Below are 25,349 nucleotides of genomic sequence, written 5' to 3'. Positions count from 1 at the left end.
TTCAGTGTGAAATTGCAAACACTCTGAAATCTCTAAATTGCATATTTTCCAACAAACTGAGAATACTACAGCATCTTTATTACATAACAATGGTTGGTCTTTTTTGACAGATTTAATAGCTTATACAATGACTATGTGGCAATACATGGCAATTAAATATTCCTATTTCCCATTACAAAGTTCCTTTCTCTGCAGGCTCTATTACCCACCCTCTGTTATGTCAGAATCTATGTTTAGGGTTTGAGGTCCTGTACAACCTGGCTGCAGGTAGAGACACTGCAGCTCTGTTTTCCACTTGGTTCTCACAAATAAATTATATTTTGGCCAAGGGAAACCAAAGTATCCCTTATATGCCATTGGAATGTCTTAATTCATAGTAAAAGAACAAAGTAAATGTTTCTGCAATAAAAGGGACAAAAATTGACCTCCATGTGATCACACTTCACTCAAACTAGGAGGTTTATGATTTTCAAAAGTGGAAGATAGCAAGTGTCGACAAAGATGCAGAAAAGTCAGACCTCTGGGGCTTTGCTGCTGAGAATATGAAATGGTCCCTCCACTGAGAACAGTGGTGGCCATTTGGCAGTTTCTCAGAGGTTGAATATTGAACTACTTCATGATCCAGCAATTCAGATCCTAGGCACATGTTCAAGAAAATGCAAAGCACAGACTTGAAAAGACATTTGTAGATGATCCCTGTTCATCTCTCCCAGTATACAAAAGATAAAAAGAGTCCTAGTGACCATTAACATATGAACATAGAAAATCAAACATGGTACATACAAACAAGGAAGTTTATTCAGCTATAAAAAAGAAAGAATCTGATTTTTATATATGACTCAACATGGATAAATCTTGAAAACATTATGCTTAGGGAAATAAGCCAGACACAGAAGAAAAGACACCGTATATTATGAGTCTACAATTATGAAGTCCCTAAGATTGGAAAATTCATATACATAGAAAGTAAAAAGAAGTTACCAAGGTCTCTAGGGAATGGGAAGTGGGCACAATTGTTGGATTTGTTCAACTTGACACAAACATAGACATATCTGGGAAGAGAGTTTCTAAAGTGAGAAAATGCCTCCATAAAATTGGCCTGCAGGGAAGTCTGCAGTTCGTTTTCTTGATTAATAATTGATGTGGGAGGGCTCAGATCATGAGGAATAGCACACTTCTAGGCCAGTTATCCTGAATGGTATAAGAAAACCAACTGAGCAAACCACAGGAAGCAAGACAGTAAGCAGGGTTCCTCCAAAGCTGCTTCTTTCAGTTCCTGCCTCCAGGTTCCTGCCAGCTTGAGTTCCTGCCCCTGACTTCCTAAGCAATGGACTATTACTGCAAGTGTAAGGTGAAATAAACCCTTTTCTCTCCAGGTTGCTTTTGGTCATGGTACTTTATCACAGTAATAAAATCCCTAACACAAGAGGATTTTGTTCAATGGATGCATACTTTTTTTTTAGAGATGGTGACAATTTTTAAGTATGAGAGTGATGGTTATACAACATTGTAAACTGAACTATACACTTAAAGTGGCTAAAATTATAAATAATATTTAATTAAGAAAAAATAGAAACTCAGAGGTTATATTAATATATTTACATTTTATATGTATATCTAACCTAACAATAATAGTAAAATATCCATCATCATGAGAGGAAGAAAGAAAGAATTTGGGAGAAGCAGGAGGGAAGACAAATAAGGGGGAGGTGATGTAATAATATTTTAATTTTTAGAATTCAATTAAAATTTTTAATAGCATATGTGAATCTAGTCACTGGTAACTTTTAGAAAATGAATGGGCTTGGAGAATAAACAGTAAGAGAGCGAGAGCGCTCTGGGAAGCCTCCACAGCTGAGCGTGATTCCTCCAGCATCTTGTTGATTGCAGATTCCTTCACTCTGCTCCTCTCAGGTTTCTTTTAGCTGCTGGATCCATCGAGTTCCTCCACACCTCAGAGCCTTTGCATGCTTCTTCCCTTCTGCCTAATGTTCTTTTCCAAGTTCGCCCTCTGTATAAGTTCTCAACTGAAATCATCCGTGGTGGAGATGTCTTCCTGCCCTGACTTGTGTAACCACTGGGCCACCCTTTCCCATCGGATTTCTGCCCTCTTCACCTTTGAAAATCTTTTCTTAGAGGCAGTCCTCTTTTGGCAAATATTTTGCTTATTGCTTTCATCAGTTTTTATCTGCTCTCCCACTGAACCATAAGCACTCCTTGAAGTGAGGAGCAAGCTACAGTTGTGGCATCCATTAGAGAATGACTCCCGATAGAAAGTTAAGGCAATTTGTCATCTCTAAAGACTGAATCATTTCTTCCATATGGTTCTACCATAGTCTAATTTGAGAAACAGACAGAAAGACTGACTAATTCTGTAGTTGCCTTTCATTCTGTAGTTGTCTAATTGCATAGTCCCGACGTCTATGACTTTAATAAAAAAAAAATCTTAGCTACAGATAATACTTAAATGTTATGTTATGCAATTATTGCTTTGGTCATTCTTTCAAATTATTGAGGAAAACAAATATCTTAGGATTAAATAGAAATAATTAAATATGGAAGGAAACAAAGCATAATATACAGGTTATGGGTTTGGGTTTTGTTTGTCAACTTGACAAAAGCTAGAAGTATCTGGGAAGAGAAAATAGGAACATTTTTCAAATAAAAAAAAAGTCACAATCAGATTGTCTTTTAAACAAATCTGTAGGGTGTTTTCTTAGTTAGTGATAGATATAGGATGACCGAGGCCATCATGAGCAGTGTCATCTGCCTTGGGGGATGTATATAAGAGAGCAGGCTGAGCAAGCCATGGACAGCACTCCTCCATGGTCTCTGCATCACCTCCTGCTTCCAGGTTTCGGACTTAAGTTTCTGCCCTGACTTCCCTGAATATGGACTATGATGTGGAAATATAAATTTGAAATAAACCTGTTCTTCCCTAAGTTGCTTTTAGTCAAAGCATTTATTACAGCAATAGAAACCCTAAATCAGATAGGGGACTAATATCCAATATATATATATATATAACTCAAGAAGGTGGACTCCAGAAAATCAAATAACCCCATTAAAAAAATGGGGCACAGAGCTAAACAAAGAATCCTCAACTGAGGAATATCGAATGGCGGAGAAGCACCTGAAAAAATGTTCAACCTCCTTAATCATCAGGGAAATGCAAATCAAAACTACCCTGAGATTCCATCTCACACCAGCCAGAATGGCTAAGATCAAAAATTCAGGTGACAGCAGATGCTGGTGAGGATGTGGAGAAAGAGGAACACTCCTCCATTACTGGTGAGATTGCAAGCTTGTACAACCACTCTGGAAATCAGTCTGATGGTTCCTCAGAAAATTGGGCATAGTACAACTGGAAGATCCAGCAATACCTCTCCTGGGCATATATCTAGAAGATGTTCTAACTGGTAATAAGAACACATGTTCCACTATGTTCATAGCAGCTTTATTTATAATAGCCAGAAGCTGGAAAGAACCCAGATGCCCCTCAACAGAGGAATGGATACAGAAAATGTGCATTTACACAATGGAGTACTACTCAGCTATTAAAAAGAATGAATTTATGAAATTCCTAGGCAAATGGATGGATGTGAAGGGTATTAACCTGAGTGAGGTAACCCAATCACAAAAGAACTTACCTGAAATGTACTCAATGATAGGTGGATATTAGTCCAGAAACTTAGAATACCCAAGATACAATTTGCAAAACACATGAAACTGAAGAAGAACAAAGACCAAAGTGTGGACACTTAGCCCCTTCTTAGAATTGGGAACAAAACACCCATGGAAGAAGTTACAGAGACGAAGTTTGGAGCTGAGATGAAAGGATGGACAATCCAAAGACTGCCCCACCCGGGATCCATCCCATAATCAGCCACCAAATGAAGACAATATTGCACATGCCAGCAAGATTTTGCTGAAAGGATCCTGATATAGGGTCTCTTGTGAGGCTATGCCAGAGCCTGGCAAACATAGAAGTGGATGCTCACAGTCAGCTATTGGATGGAACACAGGGCCCCCCAATGAGAAATGAGTTAGAGAAAGTACCCAAGGAGCTAAAGGGGTCTGCACCCCTATAGGTGGAACAACAATATGAACTAACCAGAACCCCCCAGAGCTCGTGTCTCTAGCTGCATATGTATCAGAAGAAGGTCTAGTCGGCCACCATTGGGAAGAGAGGTCCCTTGGTCTTGCAAACTTTATATGCCCCAGTACAGGGGAACACCAGAGCCAAGAGTTGGGAGTGGGTGGGTAGGGGAGTGAGGGGGGCGGGGGGGGGCGGGTATAGGGGACTTCTGGGATAGCATTTGCAATGTAAATGAAGGAAATACCTTATAAAAATTGGGAAAAAAAAGAAGAAAAAAGAAAAAAAGAAAACACATACACACAAAAAGAAAACAATAATGTGATCTAAATGAGAATTAATTGGGATAAAACCCTTATACTCCAAATAACACCAGATATACAATAAGTGTTCAATTGATGTCTTGACATCACTGTTGGCATTTATTAATTTTATTCCTTGGCTTTTATCAGGACTTTTTTTTTAACCTGAAAAATACATTGTTCTTCCCCTGTCATTTTTAAGAGTCCAAGAAAAATCCCTAGTGAGCATCCTAAGACCCTGATTGCTCAGTCCCCTTCTGAGCATGCTGTGTCTTCAGCCTTGAACAGCTATCTCATCTTGCTTGTTTTTAACTCACTAGAACAAGCTGTACTAACACAGCTCTTAAAGAGAATTTTCTTACTTCTTGACGACTTAATTATAGTGCTCCTGGCTGGTGACTTTGCATTTGAAACCAAGACCTTGAAATAAACACAGTCATTTCAGTTCTTGATTCCACTGCATGAAAGTTAATTCTCTGATCAGCTTGTCTTGTAGGCTCATGGGCACAGCATAGAAAGGGGCCCTACTTGCCTGGAATCCATTAACAGATTTTGGCAGTTTCTAAGCTTTTAATTCCTTTTGAAGTATATTGTGTTTGATATATCGAATATGCTTACAGTACAGATGGCTCCTTTTATTTAGAGAATATAATATTTGATTATTATAAAGACTTTATTTTTTTAGAAATATATCAGAAGAAAAATATTTTAATGAATAAAAGATATAGTCCCTTTATATTTAGTTTGGAGATTTTTTTCCACAAATCACCAGCCTTGCACTTGTCTGAACTATGCCACCTGCATGCTATTGATGTTATTAATAGGAAGAATCTCATCTATTCTCTTGACAGCAATGTCCATAATATACTGTCCATGAGTGCTGTTAAAGAAAGAGCCTGTAGCAATGCTCTGCAATTTTGTTAGCTTCAGCAGTGGGCAGAAGAGACAGGATGAAGCATCCTTGCTTGCCATTCATTTTTATTCCTTCTTTCTTTCTAAAACTTCATAGTCTTTGCAGAGCTAATAGCCCCATTGGGTTGTTGAAAGATTAAACTATTACATCAGAGTCAAAAAATAACTCTCTGCTAGTAGGGATGAAAATTGGTAAAGGAATATATGGTCCCATCTATCCCATGAAGTAAATATACTTTAAACAAACAACTGCACTATAAAAAATTTATTTTACTGAGATCCTCACAATTAAGAAATTACAGCATATGGATGCTATTCCATTACAAAATTATAATTATAGAAACTCAGAAATGACTTTAATATAATGATAAACTATTTTTTAAAATTACATTGTACAATCAAAATTATGATGTATTATATGGTGAGGAGGTTGTTGTATATGTCTGTAGAGCAATCCTCAAGGTTCAGTGAAGAGTAAGATACATCCAGAAGACTATGTAGCACATGATCACTTATGTTTGGTTTTTAAGAAGAAAAAAAAAGAACTCAGTTTCAGTATGCTCTGACAATGAAGTCAATTAAATCAAGTATCACATTAATGATGTCTAAGAAGGGACTGTGGTGTGGGTGGAAGCACCCTCCTGGTGCATTGTAGGGTTAGTGTTCCCACTCTGCTCCACCACAGGGCTCAGCCACTGGGGAGGCAAGACTCAGGAGTTTTGACCATGCTTATCCCACACTGTCGCCAGGCAGGTGTTGGACTGTGGGACACTGCTCCAGGGATGGGAAAGTACAATCTGAGATGCAGGATAGCCAGAGCTGTCTCAGAGGTCCCTGAGCCTGCAGAGAGGTTGGGGCTGTCTAGTTCTCAGGCTTTTAGGCATCCAGGTGCTGCCGGAAGCCACAGAAGAGCTGAGAATGGAGTGGGGGCCTGAGGGCTGGATCTAGCCCAGGGCGGTTGGGGAAAAGAGGGGAATTCTGGCTGGATCCCATGCGGATAGTCCTTGGATTGTCGGTGGCAGCTGGCTTGGGCTTGGCTAGATCATGGCTTGGCTAGGAGCGCAGAGAGGCCTTCTACAGGAGATTAGATGGCAGCTCTATAGGCAAAAGCTTTCTCCATTGCTTCCCACGGTGGATCCGGATGAAAAGAGACAGTCCATGGTTTTAAGGCATTTTTGTTATGGCAGAAAGTGGATGAGTAAACAAACTGTACACCACTTCTCAGGGCAGGCCTGAGGTTAAATACCTTTTGCAGGGAGGAGTGTCTGGGAAGGAGAGTTTATTGTCTAAACCTCCTTTAGGTAACTCATTAAAATGGATATCTGCCTTGGGTCTACATGACCACAGGTCATGTCCTCTACCTGTGGAGGGGTTTGGGGCGTTGCCTTTATGTGACTGATGGCCACAAATCTATGTAGGGCTACAGCCTTGTGCCAGGAGCCTGGTTCCCTGGAAGCAGGGTGATATGCCTTCTGTCCCTTTAGGGTCACTGGGGTTTCTAGCCTTAGCTCAACCCGGAGCCAAGCTGCCTTTCACAGTACTACAGTGCATGACATGGACCTCTCATTTTCCCTGTGTATAACCTAATACTTCCTACCCTCTCTGGGCACACACCTTTTTACCCAGTCATTTTAAATATTTGATTTTATAATTGAAATAAGGTAAGTGGAAAATCTGCTAGTTTGGTTTTTTTTTTAACCTGTACTTCCTATTTTCACCAGTGAACAAATTATTTCAGTGGATTCTGGTTCTCAGAACAGTAGTTGATTCAAATCCCAAGTGGATTAAAGGACACAAGAAATGAGAGAACAAGCCTTTGTGCTTCTCAACAGGGGAAACTGAAAGTGCTTCCTGCAGAATCTGAACCCAGGCACCCTTTGATTTCAGCCTCCTCACTATTCCTCACCACTACAGTCACCTTGGAGTAGCAAAAGGAAAGGCCTCATTGCAGTATCAAGAGAAAAGATGTTCTAGGAAAGATGAGAAGCTGGCAAGGGATGGACTGAATACTTCATAGGTGGGAAGATGGATAGAGTAATTTGACTTCATTACACTCCTAATTTTATTTCAAAATTTCTATGTAACTAAAGTAATCTCCTTTCATTGCTTCCTGTCTTCTTTAATCTCTCCTGTTACCTTACCTGAACCACTTCTTTATTTGGAGGTGGGGGGGTGTATATTCATGCATACATGCTCATGCACATGCTTTCACATGTGTGTTTGCAGGAATGCACGTGTGGGTAGTCAGAATTTGACAATAGGTTTCTTCTATTATTGTCTGCCATATTTATTGGGACAAGGTTCCTTCACTGAACCAGGGCATCACCAATTTCATTTGGCTAGCCTGGCTGGCCATCAGGGTCTAAGGATCTACCTGTCTCCACCTCCCTCCAAGACTGGGATTTCTGGTATATGTTGCTAAGCACAACTTTCATGTGGGTGTTAGAGATTGAAACTTAGTATTCATTGAACAGCTGCTGAATCATTTCAAAGTTTATTTGGAGTCTTAATATACTAGAATGGTACCAGATGTGATGGCAGGAACATAATCCCATAATTCAGAAGGCAGAAAGACAAGCAGATTTCTGTGACTTGGAGGCTAGCCTGGTCTACATAATGAGTTCCAAGAAAGCTGCAAATGGATATTAAGACCCTACCAACTGTTTGTGTGTGTGTGTGTGTGTGTGTGTGTGGTGTTATCATGAAAACACTTATGAGAATATAGAGATGCACACAATGAAGCGATGAAAAATGAAATGATAACTGAGACAGGTGGGACATGCAGTGTAAGAGCAAGAGTAATAGCTGGGTCACCAAGATTGACTGTCTAAGGAGAAAGAGGCAAGTGTGATCAAAGCATAGTGGATGGAAGATCCAGGCAGCACTCTCCAAACTGCTGTGTACCTGAGGCAATGTTTCCAAAACTGCAGACCTTGTAATGTTAGAAATGGTAACTTTAGTTAATGCAAGGAGAAATATTTTATATCATATAGTCAGAAACTACATGTGCAGAGAGATCACACTTAACTCCAACAGGGAATAAGAAAGCCCACACAGCAGCAGCTTCTTCTGTAGGCTGCCTGTGGCACCTCTGGTTCCTAAGAAAGCCCCTGGCATGCATGTTCAAGAACCAAGGACATTTTGATGGAGAACATGGATCTGTTCTATGCCACTCTCCTGGCTCCTGGTATCCCAGCATTCCTTTGCCTGCCCCATCTTATCATTTTCTCTGCTCCCCCCTCATATCTCTCAATATGTAACTGTCTCTGTGTCCAGATCACCTCTTTTGCTAAGGACAGCAATCATATTGGATCAGAGCCTATCCTAATGATCCTATTTTAAATTGGTTACCCTTGGAGACCCCATTTTCAAATAAGATCCCCTTCTGAGATACTGAAGGATTTAAAAACAAGTCCAGCAGTAATAAAAGAACTACATGAATGACCAATTTCCACACAGGCTTTGAGAATCTGGCTGTCCTGGCTTCAGTTCATTAAAGCAGAAATGTGTCACTTTATAGTTTTGCTGCCTTGAGGATGTCATGTTACCTGCTGTAATTGTTTTTTTAATTTATAAATGAGTAGATATCTTAACATAGATAAGTAGTTACAAATTATTTTTATTTTGTAAACTCTTATGTTTTCAAAGAACAAAAGGAGTTAAAACAGAAGGCTTGAAAGTTAATTTTGCCAAATGTGGGCAGGACCAGCTAATCTGTTGCCAGCTCCTTCCTCCTGGGCACACAGCTATGTTGTATTTCCAGCCTCACGTGCTGTGAGTTGGCCACATGGTGAGTTTAGCAGTAGAAGAGAAATAGGAAGAAATTAATATCTGCTTCCAGCCCTGTCCAATAAAAACCTCCCTCCTGCAAGCTTCTTTTTCTATGATTAACTCCTAATTGGAAATGAATTCAGAATTTAGTGAGCACAGAGCCACAGTGCTCTCATACTGATTCTGATTCTGGTCCCCCTAGAACACAAGGGACACTGTAAATACTCAGTTTCTACTAGAGGAACACACATGTTGGGCTAATTCACTTGGTGTTTGAGTACTGTGACAGCCATTATTTCTTGATACACTCCAAATACATACATTAAAATTACTATCTTATATCTCAAAAGGACAAAGAACTTAATATCAAAAAACCTACAAAGAACATAATTGGAGAAACAGGACCAGTGCTTCCAGTTGAATAGCTAACTTAAAGTACACACACTTACCTTGATTTGTTAATTTATTCATTCCCTCAAGTGTTAATGAAACATCGAGTCTCAGAGATGGATGAATCTACACTCAGGTCAGTGGCAGGTCAGATTCTTGTGCTCAGACAGGGTTCTCAGGCCTCTCTTGGGCTGATAGCTGGGCTGCCTCTTGTATGTTGCTTTATTCCAGCCAGATCATTCTTCATGGTGCCTACATTTCCCTAGTATGCTCATAGCTCCAAGTCCAGGGAGCAGGAGCAAAGGTCACTCTTATTTCTCCTGAAAATTTTTTGAGTGAGATAGAACCAGATCAGCTTGAGTCATATGCTCATATCCATCAGAATGTTACAGGCAGGCAACAAGACAGGTTGCAGTCACACCCAGAAGCAGTTTCACCAAGGAACTGTGCATTGTCTAGAAAGGAGATGGGATCCATGAGTCCACAAGAGTGGAAAACCTGTGGTACAACTAAACTACAGGAGCTTAAGTGTAGCAAGGATTCTGCCTAACTTCTCAGAAGCATTTGTAACAAGTCACTAGAGAAGCATTGGTGCACAACGAAGCAGTCTGAAGATTAAAGACAAGTGAAGATAATCAGGCATACAACATAACTCAAATAAATGAGCTTTTATTTATATGTAGATGTCACCTTCTCCAAGTCCAGCAAACTTACTAGTTTAGAATGGGAGCTCTCTTTATTAGTCTCAAATAGAAAAAAAATGAGATAAATTTGGGCTACTTAATTTTTTTATTTTTCTATCTTTCATAATATTTTATGTACTATTGGCATCATCCACATGAGCAAATGCTTAGAGACAGTCAGCACTTAGTACTGTCGGAGCTGTGAGCTTCTTCCTTCTGCAATCTCGTGAACTTTCTCCTACTTAATACTTAATAAATAGTTAAATGTCCAGACAAGTACAGTATCTCAGACTTTCAGTCTGAGTCTTACAGAATTCAGTGTTTATCTAGATCCTTCAAAAGACCTGTACTGTCATACTTGTCTCTTTTATTCTAATTATAACAGCATGCTGGATTTACTTTCCCATTTCCAACAATCTAGTTAAAGGTACATAAGAGGCAGCCCAGCATACATCTTTTAGAAATAATTGGACAATGAAGAATTTTCAGGTCCAGGTCTTACAAAAGCCACAATGCGGTTCTCTGCTCCCTGGTGTTTGCGGGCTATTTTTCTTTTTATTATTGCTGCTATCACTGACTCAGTCAAGTCCTTCAGTATGGCTTCTCAAAGCCTTTGTGGATTAAGCTTGCCTCTGAACAATCTGTCTACACTCTTCCCTCTTAAGCAAGTCTGAGAATCTGCAACCGTCTTTATGAAATCAAATCTCCATGTAAGACTGTGATGTCAGTTTTCCCTTCAAAGGAGAAAAAATAACCCACACTCCTACACACCCAATTACTAGTTGGAATGCTTTATAACACACATGTCAAACTTCTGTTTGGGAAATGATGTATTTGCAATTATTGGGAGGATTATTAATTGGAAAGATAAAATTTAGGAGTTTTTCTTTACTAGAGCGAGTTAACACTTTAGGTTATTGTCAATATCAAAGATTTTAGTCAGTAATTTTTTTAATAAGTACCTACTGTCTTCCTAAGTTTCAGTCATTACAATCTAGGTACAGTGGTATTTAATCTTTTGCCATTATGTCATGACACAGTGATCTATCTATAGAGTAATAGGGAGACATTCAAGAATAGCTATCCAAAGACTAGCATGGTACACATAGGACAGGTTCAACACACATGTTAGGATCTGGGGATGTGACACTAAGGCAAACAGACTCAATCCTGCTCTTACAGAGGGGCTGTAGGCAAGGAGTGCAAATATATAGACTACCAACAGGAATGTGATGGTGTGAAAAATGCTGTCAAAGGAGTCAACTGGGTCAAAGATGGAGAGTTACAGCCAGCCACAAAGAAGGTGTTTTCTGAGGATGCAACTGCTGAGCTGAGATCAACATGGAGAACAAGGAGGACACACTGTCCAGCTGGACTTTGAAGGCCTTCTGGGCAGAAGAAACTCATATGCATAAATTCAGAGGCCACACAATCATCCTCCATGCTGCAGAAAGGATACCAGGGTGACTAGACTATGGTTTCCACTTAGTATCACAGTTAAATCCAATTCAGAGGCTAAATATCCTAGACTCAATGTTTAATATCCTAGACCCAATGTTTTGAACCTAATGTATCATTTGAGCTTACTGGATAATAAACTATTAAGCAACTTTTATACTGAATGATTCTTTTACATGTACTTGGGGAGTTTTCAGTTATCTTGATGATCATTAACTCTGGGAAAACTCTAGAGATCCATTGTGACACTTAACATATTGAAAGCATCAACTTCCACTCCAGTGATGAGAAGAGTTAACACACTTCCCTAAATACCCATGTTATTGCCAAGAAATCCATTATGCCTGAGCAAATCTGGCTGGCTATTTGCAGCCATCTGGTATTTAAAGTAAAACCCATTGTAAAGAACTGGCTACAATTTTTGGAAAACACAGAAACCAATCTTGATTTCAACATAACCATGAGTCTCATATCCATTTAACAAAGCTGTACTAGTCTTTGCTTCTTGATGACTGATTTTAATCATATTTCAAACGGTCTAACAGAATGTCATGAAGAAAGACTGAGAGAACATTACTTTACTGTGTCTTTTGAGCTCAGCAGGATGCTAGCATGGGCTCCATCTGCTTCCTAAAAGCATGGGGCCACTGGGAACAAGCCAACCTGAAGAGGGCAGAATGTTGACTGTGTTTGCAGCTCTGATACAGTTCCATGGCAGAAAGGAAGAGGGGATCCCTTAGCAAGGAGCACAGTAGTCCTAGGGAGGGTCTCTAACTTCAAGACGACTAATGTGTAAGTTCCAGGGCCCCATTCATTGAGGGCTCAGACCTCAATTCTTAGTGAACTAAAGAATTTCTCCAGCTTCACCTTTCGCCAGGGTAGAAAGAGGTATAACTACTTATGTGTTTTGAGCACTAAGTAAAATAATAAATGTAAACTGAATGAAAGTTTTCATTTTTATTATTCATTTAAATTAGCAGGTAGTCTACACAACTACCGGCAACATAACTCTATGTCCTTAAGGCAATCTGGCAGGTATGGAGGGCAGATCAAAGGGCAACAACCCAGGAGACTTGTCTTCTACCCGCTCCTCCCAACAACCACCCAGTGTCTGCTGCCTAAGAACAGAGAGTTCAGGAGGAAAGGCAACCCTAATGTCCTCACTGGTGAGACACCCCCTACACCCACACCCCACCCCCACCCCTCACCCCTCACCCCTCACCCCTCACCCCTCACCCCTCACCCCACACCCCTCACCCCACACCCCACACCCCTCACCCCACACCCCTCACCCCACACCCCACACCCCTCACCCCACACCCCACACCCCACACCCCTCACCCCACACCCCTCACCCCATACCCCTCACCCCTCACCCCTCACCCCATACCCCTCACCCCCGTCCCCAGAATTTTATACAATCTTGAAAGCACTTAACAGATACCAACTTGACCTTCTTACTTCTATGTTTTTTCTCCTAGATTCCTAGGTTGGAAATAAAACTTCTACTAATTCTCCTTCCCCTAAATTTATAGGAATCGCCACTAGATTTCTGTTCCTGACATGGCAACCAGAAGCTCTGAAGCTTCCTTTCAGACTGTAAAACATCACAAACGATTTCAGATATTCACCACTTGATGGCGATATTTCCTATTCACAACCTACCAGCAGCTGTCAAGCTTTATAAATCGACTCTTCACGTAAGATGCTCTCTGAAAATGCCAGGTTTTCTTCAAAGGAAGATCATGAAACTTGAGACGTTATTTTGAAGCATCTGTGTAGAAATAGTAACAGATTCCTTTTATTTGTAGATCTCTTTTATTGATGAGCACACTTTCCTCAACCTTTAATAATGAGCCTGGAGTCATGTCAGAACTAGTCCCATGTCTCTACTGTTAGGGCAATCTGTTTCCTGACAGCATCAACAGGAAGACAACAGTGAGCTAGAGGTCTTCCAACTGCTTCATAAGTCTTCTTGACCTGACCCAAGGCTTTGCCATTAGTGCATTGATGATTATCAGAAAGCCCTCCCCAGAGAATCTGCCCATGGACTGGTCTTATGTCAAAGGGATCACCTGAGTGTATGGCAACATTAGCGAGCTACTGGCACATGTGCTAAAGTCTCTGTCTTTCTGATTTCACCTCTCACCAATCTACTCCTCAATCTTTGGTCTCCCCTTTCTTGGCTGCCTTTCAATTCTTTCCAAGCTCCTGAGCACCTGCTGTTTTCTCTAATTGGAATGCCTTTGCCCCACTGGCTACATACATTGTAAAGATTGAAAGAAAGTCAAAATACAGATATTCTTGCTCAGAGGAAAGATCCAAGAGCCGAAGGACCAGAGTGTCTGCTGCAGATAGTGGTTTCTAGATGTGACAGGGAGGCTTCACACATTTCAATTTCAATGATGTGGTTGCCTAAACAAGACCTGTCTAATGATAACATCAGTCAAACACAGTCATCATGCCAACATGGGCGGAAGATTTTCACAAGACCCAACCTATATATGAATAGCTACAAGTGAGAATCAGTTTCACAAGACCCCATAGGTTATCAAATCCCAAATGGTAAGTGGACTCAACAGTGTGTGTGTGTGTGTGTGTGTGTGTGTGTGTGTGTGTGTGTGTGTGTGTGTGTGTGTGTGTCAAAAATAATTAAAGAATTTGTGAATTTGTGAGAATTTTGTGAATTTGTGAGTTAGTTGGGAGGTACTGAAATGGGTGGAAATGTCGTATACAAAACACTGATGTATGAAATTCTCAAAAGCTATTTAAAAAAGAATTCCAAAATGAGGATATCAGAGTTTCATCTAAAGCAGATGACACTCCCAAACACAGGGCCATGTGAACACCCAGATCTCGTCCACAAGACAGCTGGTCCCTGCTTTTGTTTTTGCTCTCCAGCTAGCCAGCTCATCATGACCAAACTCATCACTTCTAGTTGTCCCCTTCTAGCTACCATTTTCAAAAGTCTAGCTCCCCATTCAGCCTTTTAGCAAGCTTCCCATGGAAGCTCTGTAAGAGGAGCAGCCTACATCTTCCTTGGGCTTTGGAGTTTCAAACTATCTGGAATGTACAGACAAGCAGTCAGCCTGTTGCATGATGGGTTATCTCAGACAAGCAGCCAGCATGGTGCACGGAGGGTTAGCTTGTCAACATGCTTTCAGCCTAAAGATACTGAAGTAGGACTGGATTCATCAGAAAGCAAGCAGAAACCTATAAGGGTAGTGGATGCTTGAGTAAAATCAGTACAAAGCTATTCTCTTCTGAGGAGCTGCCTCTTTGTCCCCCCAGACAAGGCTTGCTTTGTAGAATTGCTTAATAGCTTTTATGATTTCTATACTAGACACATATTCATATTTTTATTGAATAGTGGAAACATCCCAGGCACTCTATAAGCTATATTTAGAAGACAGATAGGTTTTTATAAAATCTCCTGGATGTCTCTGAGGGAGATTGAATAAATAGTGTTCAGACTCTAGAAGCTCCACAATACAGTTCTGATAAGAGTCCCCAGGAGCGACAGGGCAAAATCCCCAAAGTCTGTTCTTGCTTCCAACACCATCTATACGAGCAGCAGATTCAGTACCCCTCAAGCGCATCCCCATGCCATCTTTTCTTTCTTTGTAGTTCTGGGCATCAAGCTCAGTGCCTTAGGCATTAGTGCCTCATGCACACTTCAACAACTGGCTATACAACTGAGTTCTTAAAGGAATTGCATTTTCTTTCTGCCAAAACATAATTCTGAGTAAAATTTCAGCATAGGCTTTTTCCTTAAAGGCATTTAACTACTTTTAAAATTCTACAGAATTGGTGGTGTCCATTCGGTGGTTTTATAGTCTTTATAAAATAGTTTGATTCATTAAAGAAAGAAATATTGTAAGTCAGTTCTCAATTCTATGGGTTTTCAAGTCTCTCCAACCCCAAAGACAGACAGACAGACAGACAGACAGACAGACAGACAGACAGACAGACAGACAAACACAGAGACAGAGATGGTTTAAATGGATACTATTCTTCATTGGTTATATTTCTAACTCACAATTAACTCACAATACTGTTCTATTTGTGCTTTTTCAGGGTTATTTCATAATCAAGTCAATATGTCTGTTTCGAACTTTAAAATGACTTGGGTGTGCCAGGCACTCTACTTGTGCTCCTCTACAGTGTTCCTCTGCAGTGACCCTGAGAACTGCTTAGTTCCACCAGCCAGCCACTGCTGCCAGGGATCCTGCTGTATTGCCAGCATGTTGCTGTTAGTTGACAACATTTTTGTCTGACTTCTGCTAAAATTAACCTCACTCGGAATACAGTCTTTCTGTTTCATCAGCATAATTACTGGCCTAAAGTGCCTTCCTAAAGCTGTTGTTTATCATGATTCATGCAGCAGAAAATATACAATTTGGGTTTTGAGAGCCAAGGAATGACAATTCAATACTGTGAAATTAAAAAAAAAATCAGTATTAAAACCTCACTAGAACAGAAGGCTCCTTCACCCTTAAGGAACGGCTGTTTTGGTGAAGGACGTATATCTGTATGCTGACACGTCTCCTTTCTCTAAAACTCAGTGAACAACCATATCATAGCTCCCCTTGGCCAGGTTAACTACAGCATGGAGAAGCCACACATAATGGCTCAATGGGGGACTGCTGCAGTTTTTGTCTCAGGAGTGACAGACCATAAGTTCCAGGGCTCCTCTGAATGCTTTCTTTCCTGCCAAGTGGCTAGAACATCACCATTAGCGTCTTGTTCCTCAAGTTCACAAGTCCTTAGTTGATGGGCTACATATGACTAAAATCCCAATTAAAAAAAAAATCTAACATTCCCCAGGGAAGATAACCTAAAAGTTTTCTTCCTCTGTGTAGAGGGCAGACAGATTCTTCACAGCATCAAGTTTAGCTTTAGACAACCATATTAACCGACTTATATATTACAATCACCTATGAAATATATACAACACATAGCTGAGGAGGCTCCACATTAGACCAACTGAATGCTTCATCGGGGCATCATGCTACTATTTTGATTAGTTTACAGTGTGCCATGTAACTTGGGATGGGTTACAAAGCTAGAGGGCTTGAGTTTGAGGGTGAGATGGTGAAGAGAAAGGACTATCGTATCATGTGAAGATGCAGTTGTGTACACTGATGAACTCTACCAAGGAAAGGGTAATAAGAAGGGTCATACATGACAGTGCTCATTAGCTGTGATGGACACATGATGCACTCCCTTGGGTCACAGTTTCTCTTCTTGTTAACAAGGAAAGAAAGACATGGTCCCAGTCTTGTCACCTGGAGTATGGAGCATCTCCAAAACAATGATTGTTTAGAATGGACTCAAACAGAGCCACACCAACAGTTGTCAGTGCTAGACCCTCTAATATTGGAAAAGAACTCTCTTGTCACTGAGATTACAAAGCTTTTAATTACAGATTACTGCAACTGCTAGTGGCCATCTGTTTTGATCTGTTGCTATGAATAAAAACACCAGTACTTGAAAGGAGGTTTGTTTGGATCATACCTGTAGGCTCCAGGAGCATGGCACCAGCGTCCAGTTGGCTCTGGGGAAGGCCTTATAACAGACGACATTGCAACATGGAAACATAAAGAAGTCAACATGTTGTGAAACAGAAAGCCTGAGAAATTCATAGGCCAGCCTTTCTCATTTTGTAAGAATGAGAAATTCTTATGAAAGAATTCACAAGAATTCATTATGACCTCACTAATGAAGCTCCCAGAACACCATCTTGATGATGTAATTGCTTTATATCAGGCCCTGCATCTCAAAAATGCTCCCACCACTCAGCACCTCTGGAGTTAGCCTACCACATCAGATAGATCTCAGTGGTGGTAACTAAGTTCTTTGTCTTGAGTGACTTTGAGCAGAATCATCTATGTACTGGCTGGTTTTGTGTGTCAACTTGACACAAACTGGAGTTATCACTGGGAACAGTCTCCCTTGAGGAAATGCCTCCATGAGATCCAGCTGTAAGGCATTTTCTCAATTAGTGATCAAGGGTAGGAGGGCCCACTGTGGGTGGTGCTATCCTTGGACTGGTGTCCTAGGTTCTATAAGAAAGCAAGCTGAGCAAATCAAGGGAAGCTAGCCAGTAAGTAACAAACCTTTATGGCCTCTGCATCAGCTCCTGCTGCCTGACCTGCTTGAGTTCCAGTCCTGACTTCCTTTGGTGATGAACAGAAATGTGGAAGTGTAAGCTGAATAAACCCTTTACTCTTCAACTTGCTTCTTGGTCCTGATGTTTTGTGCAGGAATAGAAACCCTGACTAAGACATCTATCACAAAAATTCTAAATAGTAGACGGGTAGAGAGGCTAGTCTAAATCAAGGAAACTCTGGTTTCAGGGACAGATGCATCCCTGAACACTTAGCCATTACATCAAGACAAAGTTTACTAGAAGCTACAGGAAGTAAACTGAGATTCTTCAAGTGTTCCAAAGTTAATGTGTAAGTAGCATAAGTAAATGTTAAATAAAATCACAGGACTTATATATTTTAATGATGTTTCTAAATAATGTCTAATAATTTGAGCTAGATTAGTGAAACTATTAGTGAATGTAGTCCCAACACCTAACTTCCTAAGAGACGACAATGCAAAAGTATAGTTTAACTGAAAGCATAGTTTTTACAAAATCTCACTCTAATAAAATGACTTTGTATATATACTGTACCCTGGTAACATTCCTTGAAACTGCTCAGATAAGCATATCAATAATTTTAAAAACCCGATTCTATTATATTGCAAACAGAGACATATATTCAATGTTGATGACAGGATACAGAATAAGTTTCAATTTTATAACTATTATGAAAATATTTGTCACCTTAGCCATGTCTATTAAACATGTAATGGCTGATCCAAGTCTCTGTTATTGACTTAATTTATCTTGACAATTTCACCCATACATAACGCATTTTGCTTACTCTCATTTCCAACTTTTCTTATTTCTTTCCCACCCTGTCACCCACTCCTTCCTAAGACCCCTTTCCCACATTAATGCCTTCTGGATTGTTCTGTGATGCCTTGATTTTATCTCATGACTATGTGGTTCCACTTTGGAACTATCCATTTAAGCCTGGTGGGTTCACTATTTGGTATGCAACAGAAAGTAATCCATCAGCACCTAGAAGTTTGTGCAAGAGGGATAGGAACTGTGAGCCCCTCCTCCTTCCATGATGGGCTGTCAAGAGGTCTAGTCTTGTACAGACCAATGTAAGTAACCTCAGTTGCTATAAGCTTGTGTTTACAATGGCTCTTTTATACCCTTAAGATAACATTTCATATCTTTTCTCCATCTTCCTGATCCTACATTTATTCTGCTTTCTCTTCGGCAATATTCTCTCAGCCTTTGAAGGCATCTTAGATAGGATTACTATTGTTGTGATGAAACACCATGACAAAAAAGCAAAGGAGGAAAGGGCTAATTTGGCTTACACTTCCATATTCATTATTGAAGGAAACTAGGACAGGAAAATGGAATCAAGAGCTGATGCCTGCCTTGCTCCCATGGGTCCCTCAGCCTGCTTTCTTATAGAACCCAGACTCACCAACCCAGGGATGGCCCCACTCATGGTGGGCTAGGTTCTCCCATATCAATCACTCACTAAGAAAATGCTCTACAGGCTTGCTTCCAGCCTAATCTTATAGAGGCATTTTATCAATCAGGGTTCTCTCTAAGATTACTCTAGCCTGTGTCAAGTTGACAAAAAATTAGCCATCACAGAGGGTGATGTTTACCAGGCCTAGAAAAACAAACACCACATGGTCTGTCTCACATGTGGAACTAGCCTCAAGTTTTTAATTTTATGATTTAATTTGGAACACCTATAGAAGCCAGGAAACTAGAAATGGGCCATTTGCTGAGACAGTGTTTTTAGGGAAAGGAATTAGTGTAGCAAGACTATCTTATGTACTATATGGATGCATCACCTATCAATTAAAAAAGCCTATGCCCTATAGCTTAGGCAAGAAATAGGAGGTGGAACCTCTGGGAAGCAAAAGAATTCTGAGATAGATCCAGGGAGGAAATTTTCCTGAGAAAATGTGAGGAGACAGACACATGGTACCTGAGCACAGGCAACCAGCCACATGATAGAATGTAGATTAAAATAAATGGGATATTTTAAGATAGATCTTATCAGAGAAGACCCTAGATTTATGGGCAAGGAAGGAATTTGTAAATATATTTTTAGTCTGGGTCTTATTTCTGGGAGGATGGGGCTGAAAGGAAGAACCAGCATTAACTTCTACAACTAGTATAACATAGGCATCATGAAAACAAAGAGAACACTGGGAGTTGAAACAATCAAGCAGGGATGGGATAGGGGTTAAGGGAGATAAGGAGGGGAAGAAAGAAGAATTAGCCAAAGTAAAGAATATATGAAAAAGCCCATATGGAGTCTGGTGGTGGTGGTTCAGACCTTTAATTCCAGAACTTGGGAGGCAGAGGCAAGTGGATCTCTAAGTTTGAGGCCTGCAAGAACAATCATGGCTACACAGAGAAATCCTGTCTTTATAAAACCAACCAACCATAAAAAGCCAAACCAAACCAAACAAAAACAAAGAAAAGGAAAAGGAAAAGGCACATGGAAAACATACTATTTAAAATATGAAATAAAAATAGATATCATGCATAGCTGGATAATGCTAGTCCTAAAAGGCATTGCAGAGCAAGCAAAATCATCATCATTATCATCATCATCATCATCATCATCATCATCATCATCATCATCATCACCATCCCTGTGCCAGGTAAAAATTACTTCCTTAAGTGTAGGCAGTAAAAGAGACCCCCCAGAGACCCACAAAACAACACAGACTACTGCCATTCCTCTTGGTTGCTCACCAGAGCAAAAGAACAAGACCCTATTGCCCAAAATGCCACATACTCTGGTCACAGGATAGAGAGAAAGCAAGCTGGCACTGAGTTGGGAGTTTCCTTCCTGCTGGCAAGCACTCATCATAGCAGGAGATAGCTTGCAGGGTACTGAGTGTGATAAGGCATCAGTACCCTCATCTAGCTGTGAACCCTATGAACTATGAATACCAACCTGCTAGGCAAGATGTGTCCACTGGCACAATAGTGGCACAGCTGATAATGGAGTAAACAACTAACTGCCGATGGATTGTATTTGAAACCTGCTTCACAGAAGGGAGTGCATGCCTACTACTATAAACCCAGTATGACCTCCCAAGTTATGGTTTAAATAAAAAGTTTGGAAGGTTTTGATAATTGAATCCCATGGGCCCATAGGGAGTGACACTATTAGGGTATAGCCATGTTGGAGGTAGTGTGACACTGTGGGAATAGACTTTGAGGTCTCACGTGCTCAAATTCTGTATGCCTCATAGACTCATTCTACTGCTTTTAAATCAAAATGTAGAACTCTGAGCTCCTTCTATAGCACCATGTCTGCCTGCATGCTGCCATAACAATAATGGACTAAATCTATGAAATGTAAAGCACTTCCAATGAAATATTTTCCTTTATAAAAGTTGCTATGGTCATGGTGTCTCTTTGTAGCCACCTGTGGTCACATGAACTGGGTTCCTGAGTGGGAGGCCGGAGCTGTAAAGGAGGGAACGTGAGAGAAGTAAAGAGACCAAGACAAATTTCTGATCATGGCCCAATGTCTACTAGCAGTCTGTGCTTAAAAGGGGGAAAGCCCATCTCCCGCCTTGCCAGGTTTCTTGATGCTTTGTTGCTAAGTTGTTAGCACTAGTCTGTCAGAGCTGTTAACATTAGGTCCGCAAATTCCACAGGTTGTCAGCTATCTCAAGAATATCTCAGGAAGACAGGGTCAGCAGAGAAGAGCATTGGCAGGTGACAGAACAATAGAACCATCTAGGTCTGAAGGCTCCACCCCAGGTGGTCTCATTCACAGTGGCAGCAAGGTCTGAATCAGCCTGCTCAAGGCTGGGGGAGGCTACATCTCTTCACAGCAATAAAACCCTAACCAAGACAGAAGTTGGTACCAGGTGTAGAGAGCAGTTCTGATGCTAAGGTACTGTTCCCCAATTGGTTCTTGACCTGTCAATAAAGAAAGCCATGGGCCTATTACTGAGCAGAAAGGACAGATGGGGCTTCTGAGTCTGGAGAGGAGGGAGAGAGAGATGCAAGGAAAGAGAAGGAATTTGCCAAGCTTTGGAGAAAACTGGACAACCATGGGAGATCTCAAAATGAAGTGGCCATAGAGGCTGCTCCTAAAGGTGGGTGGTCAGGGGAGTTTAGCAACTGAAATTTAGGACAAATGGAGAAACAGAGATAAGGGCAGGTAGGAGACACTAGCGCCTAGCAATAGTGTCCAGAGGCAAGTTAAAATTGATCTGTGTGTCTGTGACTTTTATTCAATGGAATCCAGGAAGGGACTGCTAGTGCAGTCTCCTTCCAGAGCTAAAGGTGGGGAGAGTGTAAAACTACACACAACACCAGGGACTTGGGTACTGCCGTGATAAGCCTGAACATGTTTTTGTTTGAAGGAATGTAGATTTGGGGACTTTAGGTTAAAAAAGTAGTTGAATACTCTAAGTGAGGCTTAATGGGCCATACTAGGAAGACAGTTGTGTTGAGGGTGATTTGAACTGTGAGAGACCCTCTCAAGAGGTTTGAGGAGAAGAATTTTAATATGTAGTCTAGAGACTATTCTTGTGATATTTGGGTGAAGAATGTGGTTGCTTTCTGCCCATGTCCAAAAAAAATCTGCCTGAAGCTAATTTGAAGAGTTTAGTTATTTGGATTAATTGTGTTTGCAGAGGAAATCTCAAAACAACCTAGTATCAACTCTGTAGTGTGGTTTCTAATGTTTAGTCTTATGTAGATATATCAAGAAAAGATGTGATCTAAGAAAGGAAAAATCAAAAGTGTAGAATTGAGGAGGAAAGGAGGCATGAGGAAGTGAAACGGAACTAAACTCTGAGTTCAAGGAGATAAACAGATTAAAGAAAACCGTTAAATTAAGTAGAATAAAGGGAGTGATAACCTCAGGGCAAGATCCCACCTAGCTAAACTTTCAACTTGTGAAAAAGAAAGAGCAACATAGGTCTAGGTGTAGTGGGACATGCTTTTAATCCCAGCACTCAGAAGACAGAGGCCAGTGAACCTCTAAGTGCCTGGCAGGAACTTAATTGTACTTTATTAATTTGACCATCTCCCTAATAGCAGTCATTTATTAATAAGCCTTTACTTTATATCATAATCATTTTCTTCCATCTACATTTTTAAAGGAATTTTAACAACTGCCTAGAGTGATGACTGTCTTGTTTAACTCAGACCTTAAAGCAACCACATCAATGATCATATTTTTCTTTTAATGTTATTCCTGTCTTTGGCATTTCCTTACAAGATTAGCTTTTTGGTCCTGTTTGTTAAATGCAGGCAATCATGAAGACTAGGTTACAACAAGTTTCAGTAACACAAGGTGGTGTTGCTTCTCTCAAATGACAGGCACAGCAATGGCAAACTTCGGTTTTAGGTGCTTGGTGAGTGGTTGGTGTGGATGTTGGTCCACCACTCCTGACTGGCAAAGAACATTGTGTTTGAAAACTCAGCGGTGAAGATCCCTCTAACAGAATTTAAAGGAAGTTCCTTTCTGAAACCTGAAGCTTGCATAGGAGTTACTCTAGAGGCAAACCTCTGAAGCCTTTCTGAAAATGTACTGTGAGTCACTGTTTCTTTGAGATGATTACAATTGTTTTTTAACTAGAAAAAAAGAGTAGCAGTTTCTATAAATCTGGAAAACAGTTGTTTTAATAGATTGACATGGTAAAGTATGAAAGTAATATATAATCCTAACAAGCCCATATAAAAGACACACGGTCAAGGTAATTTATTTACCAGCCATAAGTGTAGATTGGGCAAATTTAGAGTTATACCAACTTGTTCCCCAGCTTGTTGTTTCTCCCAGCCATGTGGTCCATGGTGGCTTCCTCCACACACATCTTTTCCCCCCTCCTCTTCTCCCTCTACCTGCAAAGCCCTCACTTGAAGCTCAAGTCCTGGTCCTACTTTCCTCCTCCACTGCCCAATCACAGACTCTAACCTTTTATTGACCAGTTAAAATTGGGAAAAGGTTCATCTAGCATCATTTTGCGTGAGGATCTAGTCCTGGTGGGTGGGTGGGGGGTGGGGGAGGTGCAGAAAGGGGAGAGCACATCTTGAGAAACCAGTATTTAGCATTAGAATGCAGGCAGTATCAGACCAACTACAGTAAAGTGTTATGTTTTCCACCTTTTTACCACAGACTTTTCTTTCAAGGGAAAAGGATTATATGTCCCAGTGAAGATTTTGAAGCCACAAAATCAGCATCCAAAGAAAGTCATCCTTTTATTCTCTATAACTCTTGACCCTCCTTTTTTTTGGGGGGGGGGTGCCATGCTTATTAGCAAACTTCTTGTCAAGTCTCCCTAATTTAAACATCTTCAGCTCTAGACCTATCCTGTATTGACATAAGCAGGTTCAGATCCATGTATTCCAAAGGCTTTCTCTGTAGTCTTTTGTCAATTTTTATAATTCTCAAAGAAAAATGTAGCTTCTCAAGGTTAACGTCGCCTGACTTCATCCATGACACTGTCTTACCTCTGGCATGTTCCCTAGCTTCCTTTCCTGGGCACATAGAGTGTGACTTAAAATCAGTAGAAGATTCATCAGATTATTTTATTGATTTTATAACTTTTTATAATTTTATTTATTCTTGCTGTGATGGAGAAGGGGAGGATTAAAAGAAACCAACTCTAGAAATTCAGCTTTACTTTCACTACTACCCAGTACTGATCCTTGTATCTTTATCTTTGAAGCCAGACCCCAGGGCTATTTGTCTCCTGAAACATTATTCACCGTGGAGAAACATTGGATCAATGGCCTGAAACCTCAGTAAAAAACAATATACTCCTCCTTTCTCTGAATCTTTCTGAAATTGGGAGGAACTTAAACCTACTATGGAAATCATATTTGTCTTGCCTTTTTTTTTTTTTGAAGGGTCATGGTCAAAAATATGTATTTATAAACATACCTTCCTTAAGGTCTCTAGTGATCAATGCCACATTAGATTCCTCAGGATGAAGATTCTACTGAGCGGTTTTCTAAGCCATTAGTGCAATAACTAAAAAGTCCTAAGCAAAGTAAGAGTGGTAACCTGGTTCTCTGTCAGACTGTTATTGGCCATATTATTTCCAAGACCAGAATTAGAATCTACATTGACAGAACCTCCTTTCACATATTTCCTGCTTGAAAGTTCTAGTCTCAACAGAACCATGGTATAAAAAAAATGGCTATTGTTATCTCTATTGCTCTCTAAGGCTCCCCCCCATATATCCCTCATATGTCCGTTGAGTGTTGCTTACAAAATATACCACTTTGGTTTACTGGTTCTTTCATCACACCTTATTAGCCTCTCATTGTTATTCAGAGTCTCTATTCTCTGAAATCTAGACAGAGTCATCCCAGTTAGATGCTTTATAAGATTCAGCTCACTGCCATAAGACCTGGCTTTCCATTATATACTTGCTTGTGGTTAATGGGTTGGATGAATCTTCTTGGTATATAAAGTTTCTTCTAGAACTGTGCAGCTGACTCATAACTACCTGAGCCCATTCTTTCTCACTTATGAAGAAAGATGTGTGCTCTATCAAAAAGTACTTACCAATGAAAGAAAGCAGAATGTGAACTTGTCAACTTCTCTCCATCAATTTTTCTTGATCTTTATAAAATCTCTGACTCTTACACAA

At 40.4% G+C, this 25,349-nt stretch overlaps 1 long non-coding RNA gene across 1 annotated transcript; it reads right to left on the bottom strand.

Moving 5' to 3' along the window:
- Positions 1-9,537: 9,537 nt before the first annotated feature.
- Positions 9,538-17,266, bottom strand: Gm31516. Its single transcript, XR_382668.1, has 3 exons — positions 17,130-17,266; positions 13,278-13,386; positions 9,538-9,926 (listed from the first exon to the last, which is right to left on the bottom strand). It is a non-coding gene; the product is annotated as a predicted gene, 31516 (long non-coding RNA).
- Between the last annotated feature and the right edge of the window lie 8,083 nt (positions 17,267-25,349).

Source organism: Mus musculus, chromosome 13 (assembly GCF_000001635.26).
Source record: "Mus musculus strain C57BL/6J chromosome 13, GRCm38.p6 C57BL/6J".
NCBI lineage: Eukaryota > Metazoa > Chordata > Mammalia > Rodentia > Muridae > Mus > Mus musculus.
Note: the sequence above shows the minus strand (reverse complement) of the source record. Positions and strands in the feature narration are given on the sequence as shown.